Below are 8,541 nucleotides of genomic sequence, written 5' to 3' on the forward strand. Positions count from 1 at the left end.
AACAAGGAAATGTTAACTATGAACATGCGTCCCATAGATGAGCAAAGAAGATTCCTAAGAACACGGGGTATACGTGTATCTTTCTCAACAATCTACTGAGTTTTGGTTGTTGTGACTTTTTGGATTAAAATGTGGAAAGTAATTTTTGTTTGCATCAAAATGTAGAACGTAGAACCAACTGATTAGTCGCATACTCAGTATTCAGAATGTGTTTGGTGGTCTTTTGGTTGTTTTTATAATAGCTTGGAGTGAAGGATTATATCAAGGTGTTTAGTTCATCTTTCTCAATAATCTACAGAGGGTTATTAAGGTGTTCATGCCAACTGATTTTGCCACCATAACGGAGTTAACACTAGATTACTGAAGGCCGACGATGAAAGGGAACTGATTTTTAATAAAATGATATTGAAATTGATCGATTTCAATCAATTTGATGGCTATCTTAAAGAATTTTAAGCTGTGAATCTGTTTGTTTAATGGTGTTTGACTGAAATCTGTAATCAATTTGATTGATGATCCCAAGTTTGAGTTTAATTTCATGAAATTGTGATTTCCAGAAAACCAATTTCAGGTTCTCTGCACAAATATTGTGACGGACAAACTCACCATTTTTCATCACTAAGGGACTCCTCCCTTTGGTCGTCGTCCAATAATTCTGATGACTGATTAAGGCTTTTGAGTCATGAATCTAATATTTTGATGTTTTTCGATTACCGTTGTAGTTGTCTTCTTTGTGATCGACTGGCGAAATAAAAAGTGGTACGCGAGCAAGTACCAGAATTCATTTTCAATCTGTGTTTGATTTCTTTCGCAATAAACAGTAATTTTCTATGTTGGAGTGTGGTTCCAATTGGAGACATGTATTCTTCAATTACATAAAAAACTCTGTCCAGTCTCCATGGCATGGAGTGTGGCCGTGGGTTCCCATTGGAGCGTCTTTTAAAATTTGTAGATGATTATGATCTGGACTGCAAAATGCTCAACTAAAATGAACATTCAGAGCAATGGGAGACGTTGGAGGTTAGTTATGGTCCTTATGGATGGGCGATTGTTTAATTTTAATTCCACCCAAAATCAAATAAGCTAGTCTAAAGTCAGCTTTCCCTCTAGTAAAAATGGCTTTCCCCCATCAATTATCCAAAGTTACCGCAAAAACGCGTCACCAATGGGATATGAAAGTTCGATCTGGAGGGAGGAAATCCGAGATAGACCAGAGGTGGGAGGATTGGGTGGAATCGAGCCATGAGTTGTGGTTGGAAAAGAGTGAAGAAGAAAAACGGAGAGAGCTAGATATGCGATGGACATATTTGAAAGATTTACTCCATCGTGAAGGAATTGATACCAGTCATCATAGACTACTACTGTCTATGAGAGTTATAGAACCTCATCAATACAGCTCGGAAGGAGGGACTTTGGAGTTCAAAATTGCTTCACCTGACAGAGGATTAGTAAGTATTAACAGATTTGTACTAGATCGTGGACACTTTTCACGTTATCTTTTACCAAAACAAATTGTGAATGGTTTGGTATGTTTTACCGAGAAAATGCCTCACGCATTTCTCATATATAATCCTATCACCGGAGAAACATCGCCTTGGATTGAAATTAACAAGAAACTAGGGAAATACAGCAGCATTGCGTTTGGATTTGATCCGCAGAGTGATGAACATAAAGTCATCTGCATATCAGGTTCGAATGAGTACGATTGGCGTGAAAAGATATCAAACAGACCTAAAGAGCAAGTTGTTGACGTCTTTACTGTTGGGAAAAATACATGGAGAAGAATCGACGCAACTCCACCCATTGCTGTAGATTGTGAAGACCCTTTTTATGTAGATGGTTGTTTATATTGGCGGTTCCGGCAGGATTATAAAGATGGTGAACTAGAAAATATAATGAGATTCGATAATTGTTACTGAAAAGTTCAGAGTTATTCCAATTCCTGACTTCGTCGGTTCCGGCATAGCTGTATTAGATTGGATATGGGAACTAAATATTGCTCTATGGACAATTCAGGAAGATGCAGATGGTAACATTAAGTGGACTGAAGAGGTTATTGATATGCCTCCCCACTGGAATGGGAAGCCAGATCTTTCAATTGAAGCTCTTACCGGGACAAATCTAATCTTCTTGCGATCTGAATGTGCAGACAGCTTTTTTTATTACAACCGAAACACCAAGGAGTCCATAAGGTTCCCAATCTCGCCGGATTGTGAATGGTTTGACGGCTGGGAAAGGATAATACAACTGTAGGCTAGATTTTTATTTTATTTTCTCCGGTGGAGCTACCTCGACTAGATGCTAACCTGTCCATCTCCTTCCTCAATTTAACTGATAGCTTAAGCTGAGTTAGTACTTATTGCATAGTTGCATGCTTAAGATTAAAATATCTATGCTTATTGTTTGGTTTGGTTTAATAGTATTCCTTGCTGCAGCAGCAAATGTTTCATTCATCATTTATCTTGTTGCAAGAGTTTAATTTTTGAATTTTGTCAAATTTTCTTGTATGGTCCAGTTAATAGCAATCACACTTATGATCAAACATTTCGACACAAAGGTTATACGGCAATAGGGACTGATTAAACTCTTTTTGATTATTGTTGAATAAAATTGAATTCTAAACAGTGTTATGGAGAACACCACTTCAGCAACTCAACTACCATCAGCGTATCACTCAGTAAGTTATGGTTAGAGTTTACGTCTAGACCCCAGAAGGCCAGTATGAAACATGGATCATTTAGAGCAACCCCAGCCATTCCTTGGCTAGCAACTCCGTAGGTGGGGGTCCTGGAAATGACTAACCAAAATTTCTGACATATTGAGAGAGAAACTTTCGGCCCAAGATAATTGTTATTATGGTTCTTTTTTGGACTTTTATAACATTATATAGGGATCTTTAGAAGATACAGAGACAAGGGAGGGACAAGAATGGCGATGAGAGCAGTAATGAAGATTTCTCCTATAAATAAACTAACTAGATTTTATACCCGGGCATCTTTTTCTTTTAACTATATTTTTGATTTGGTAAAACTCGGCTTCGTCTCGCCCCGTCTCGATTTGATTTGGTGTGGCTCGGCTTCCCCTCGCCCGATTTGAGAAGAACACGTGAATATCACTCACAAGTGTGTAAGAAATCAGACATTTGAAAATTCATGTTATACGACTGTGCATGTAACACCGTGAGAAATCCATTTTATGAAATGTAACTCAAATTTCGTTTACGGTTTTGCTACTCTAGAAGATTCTATTCATGTTAAGTTTTGGTAAAATCTTTTCTTATTTCTCTTCACGATCAGTTCATAGATATTTATACATACACGGATTGGAAACTTACCTAAGACACTGATTTGAGACTTTCCTTATAAGTCTCACGATCATGACTTACATAGACAATCCTTTCCTAATATATTACCACTTACCTTATTGGTCTCAAGTTTGTGACTGATATGGACAATAATTTCCATAGACTGACCACTACGGTCTTGGAAAGTATTACGACATTCCTAAAATATCACTTTCCTTAATACCCCCCCTCAAGACGGAGCATGCAGGTCACAAATGCCCATCTTGGACAAAAGACCTTGAAACTGAACTCTGCCTAATGATTTTGTGAAGATATCCGCCAACTGTAACCCCGTAGGCGTATACGAGGGAGAAATAATTTTCTGTACTATCGCATCCCTGATGAGATGACAATCCACTTCTATATGTTTAGTTCTTTCGTGAAATACGGGATTCTGAGCAATATACAATGCCGACTGACTATCACAAAGAAGACTCATTCCCTGTGTATGACGAATTCCCAAATCACCTAGTAATTGCTTCAACCACTTCAATTCACAAGTAGCTGCAGCCATAGATCTGTATTCTGCTTCAGCTGAACTCCGAGAAACTGTGTACTGCTTTTTGGTCTTCCAAGACACTGGTGAATCTCCAAGAAGCACAAACCATCCTGTCAACGATCGTCTAGTCAAAGGACAGCTCGCCCAATCTGAATCACACCATCCTTTTAAACTTAAACTACTATCAGAGCGCAACAAAATTCCTTGCCCAGGATTCTTTTTCAAATATCTAACTACCCGAAGTGCAGCTTCCTAATGTTCTTGTCTTGGATGCTGCATAAACTGTGACAAAATATGCACAGAATAAGCTAGATCCGGTCTAGTCACAGCCAGATAAATCAATCTTCCGATCAGTCGTCGATACCTTTCTTCATCACTCAGCAACGGCCCTGTTGCTAAAGCCAAACGATGATTAGTTTCCATTGGAAACTCTGCTGGTTTTGCTCCTAATAACCCCGTCTCCATAATAATGTCTAATGCATATTTCCGTTGACAAACATAAATGCCTTGTTTACTGCGAGCTATCTCCAAGCCCAGAAAATATTTTAATTTTCCCAAATCTTTCATCTTGAAACACTGTCCCAAGTATGTTTTAAATTTATTTAGCTCCACTATATTATCTCCTGCAACAATCAAATCATCCACATACACCAAAACATTAAGTTGCATCTTTCCTTTGATCATAGTGAAGAGAGAATAGTCTGAATAAGATTGCCGAAAACCATAATTCTTCAAAGCTGTTGATAGTTTTGCAAACCAACAACGTGGAGCCTGTTTCAAACCATACAACGATTTCTTCATTCTACATACCATATTAGGATTACCTTTCACAAATCCAGGTGGTATTTTCATATACACCTCTTCCTCCAAATCTCCATGTAGAAACGCATTGTGTACATCCATCTGATGTACTTCCCAATTTTTAACAGCTGCAACAGCGAGAAAAGTGCGCACTGTTGTCATTTTTGCTACCGGTGCAAAGGTCTCTTTGTAGTCTAAGCCTTCCACCTGATGATTTCCAAAGATCACCAATCTTGCTTTTAAACGAACCAAATTCCCATTTTCATCATACTTCTCTGTATATATCCATTTACTTCCTAGTGCTCTCTTGCCCTCCGGCAATTCTTGCAAAACCCAGGTATCTTGTTCTTCTAGTGCTCGTATTTCTTCTTCCATTGCTTTCCGCCATCCTGTATGTCTCATTGCTTCTTTAAAATTGCGAGGTGCTGAACCCGCAGTTATAGCTACAAGAAATTTCTTATATGGTGTAGAAAATTTGTCACAACTAACATAATATGTCAAAGGATACGGCGTACCTGAGGAGGATGATTGTGATGTATGAAGATGAGATGGACCATTTTCTCGAGTGGTGTGCGTCACAAAACCCTTAAGCCTACTCGAAGGAATTTTCATACGCTTTCCTTTACCCATATCACCTTCTACTGCAATATTATTGCCCGGACTGACTGCTTCAGCGGGTCTCTCTTGGACTGCTACACGTTCTCCTTCCGTCGCAGTCATATCTTGAACTATTACACCTTCTCCGGTTGTCGCAGTTGCGTCAGGTATGCCTACAGCGTCTCCTGCTGTTGTTGTCACGCCTGGTACTGCCACACTTTCACTTGCTGTCGTTGTTGTTGTTACCTCTTCATCGTCACTCCAGTCAAACGCTGGATTCAATTGATCAGTCTCAGCTGATACACCAATCACCTCGGTCTCAATATAATGACCAGGCTGATCACTCTCTGTGCGAGTTGAAACTGTTGGCTGCTGCACCACAGACATTGCATTCTTATATGGGAAACTATTCTCACAAAACTGGACATCTCTTGACACTAAGAATTTTCTTTCATCCAAGTCATATACTTGCCATGCCTTTTTACCAAATGGATATCCAAGAAAAACACACCGCCTTCCTCTACTTGCAAATTTATCCCCTTTATTATTTTGATCATGCACATAACACAGGCATCCAAACACTTTCAACTGATTATACGGAGGTTGCTTTCCAAACAATATTTCATACGGCGTTTTATTTTCCAGAATAGGTGTAGGAGTACGATTAATCAAATACGCTGCTGTCAATGCGCATTCTCCCCAAAACCGTATTGGCAAGTTGGCTTGAAATCTCAAAGCCCTTGCCACGTTCAATATATGTTGATGCTTTCTCTCCACTCTTCCATTTTGTTGTGGAGTGCCTACACACGATGTTTCAAAAACTATCCCATTAGTCTTAAAATATCCACGCAATGAATTAAACTCAGTACCATTATCACTTCTAACAATTTTGATATCTTTATCAAATTGTCGTTTCACAAGAGCTATGAAATCAAGAAACGTTCGTTCAACTGCAGTTTTATTTTGAAGCAAATGAATCCACACACCTCTTGAAAAATCATCTACTATTGTTAAAAAATACTGTGCTCCACAAGACGATGTAGCCCTATAAGGACCCCATAGATCTATATGAATCAACTCAAAAATACAACTGGCTTTACTTAGACTTTCCTTATAAGTCTCACGATCATGACTTACATAGACAATCCTTTCCTAATATATTACCACTTACCTTATTGGTCTCAAGTTCGTGACTGATATGGACAATACTTTCCATAGACTGACCACTACGGTCTTGGAAAGTATTACGACATTCCTAAAATATCACTTTCCTTAATAATTCAACACATTATATAGATATTTAGAGGCTAAAGAGAGTCATAAATTTTTGATTTGGTGTGATATGACTTCGCCTAGTCCGTTCGTGCATTTTTGAGTTGGTGTCGCTAGGCTTCGCCTCACCCCTTAAACATACATTTTTGATTTGGTGAGGCGAATATTTTTGATTTGGTGTTTGTTAGCTCTTGCCGGTCACAGTTCGTCGCACCCCGTCGCATTTTTTGATTTTGGTGTACTACGTGTACAGATGAGTAGGTGACAATCAAAACCAGAATCATGTTATACATCAGTCTAAATGAATAAACCTTGATCAATTTTTAGGTGAGCATTTTGTATTAATTTCTTTTACTTTTGGTCCAATTTTAGTAAATTATTTCAGAACTACAAATGCTCATACCAAAAACCCAGTGTATTTGCTTCGATAAAAAATTAGCCTTTCATTAATTTTTGGATGAATCATTATTAACTGCATATAGTATGTATACATTTAACAAAATCTTTGGAACAAGATGAACATGATAAAAAAAATCACTTTTTCTATTTCGTTTTGATCCTCAGACATTTGAGCACATCATTAAGCCCAAACGTTATTCATGCACTCAACTTGAACCAAAATTCCCGACAGTAGTTTATGGCTTTATGCCTTCAACCGCAGATAGTAGTTGTTGTGATTTCAGATGGTTGTAGTAACAGTGGTTAAAACGGGTTCTTTTCGAACTTGTGAAGGTAACTATTTTTTTAGATTTAAATAAATAAATAAATAAATGAAGGAAATTATTTTTTTGATAGTAATGTCAAGATTTTAGAAGGATTAAGGCTCAGGATTCACTACCACTTCAAGTTGATTGGTTATAAATAATATTTCAGAAATTATTATTAAGCTCTTTTTCTTATTAAATCACTTTTTAATTTAAAAGGTTTCCAAATATTAAGTTGTAATCCTTAAGCATGATTTATCAAAGAATTATTCTAAACATAAAACATCAAACTGATTCACAACTAATTAAGAAAACCATTTTATCCTTTTTTTTTATATTTATCCAAGTGAATTAAATAAAGTAAATAATTAAAGAAATTATAAATAAAAATATTACCAATCAAACATGAGTGAATAGATCCTCCATTGCCTCAATCACCAAGAATTTAGCCTCTCATCATGTTGGAAAAATACTCAAAAGATTTTATTAATGCTCAAAAGTTGAGTACAAATGATGAAATAAAAAGAAATCATTTTAAGACTGTCCTTTGCGACACAGAGGAAGCGTAGGGAAGAACGACACTTCAGAAGTGCTGTAAGCTCGTCGCGGGAAAGGAACTGAGAATTGTCGCAAATATGCGACACTAATCAACGACTTTCCGGGACTGTACAATGTTCTTCGTGTTCTTCCTTTGACAACAGCAGAACTTTTTCTCTGTCGACTCTTCTGGTGATTCTCTCGGCTCTAAATCTCTCCCAATCGTGCTAACCTTTCCCAAACTGTTTTGCCTTGTATTTATAGTGTTTCAGGACCAAAAATCCCCTCATTTATTGCGTATATTCTCCATTTAATCCGAATATTCCTTGCTGCCTATAATAACGATAATTTCCATTTTTAAGCCCATGCACGCGTTAGATTTGATCCTGCACGCTCTAGTTAGCCTTCTCCACGTCTCAGCACTCTTCCAACGCTAGTAGAACTCCTCCATGCACACAAGAACTTCAATTTTGCTCGTGTTACGGTACACGTGCTCTGTTTTGGGTGTGTGAATCATCACGCGTTTTCCAGCCAATTCCGATCGAACCCACTGCCCAAAATGTGTTCCTTAACCTATATCACATCTCTCTATCAAATTTCAGCCATTGAATCGACCCGTAACCCCTTCATTTTTGTGATCAAACTTCTGCCGGTTGAGAATTTCATTTCCCGCCAAAAAAACAGTTTTCAAACGAAGAAGAAAGGGTGTCCCCCCTATCCTGAACTGGGGTGCGAATAGCAGGTGTCCACTGAGGTGCCCCTTAACCGATAGTGTGAGTCCGAATAAC

This window comes from Papaver somniferum, chromosome 1 (assembly GCF_003573695.1).
Source record: "Papaver somniferum cultivar HN1 chromosome 1, ASM357369v1, whole genome shotgun sequence".
Lineage (NCBI taxonomy): Eukaryota > Viridiplantae > Streptophyta > Magnoliopsida > Ranunculales > Papaveraceae > Papaver > Papaver somniferum.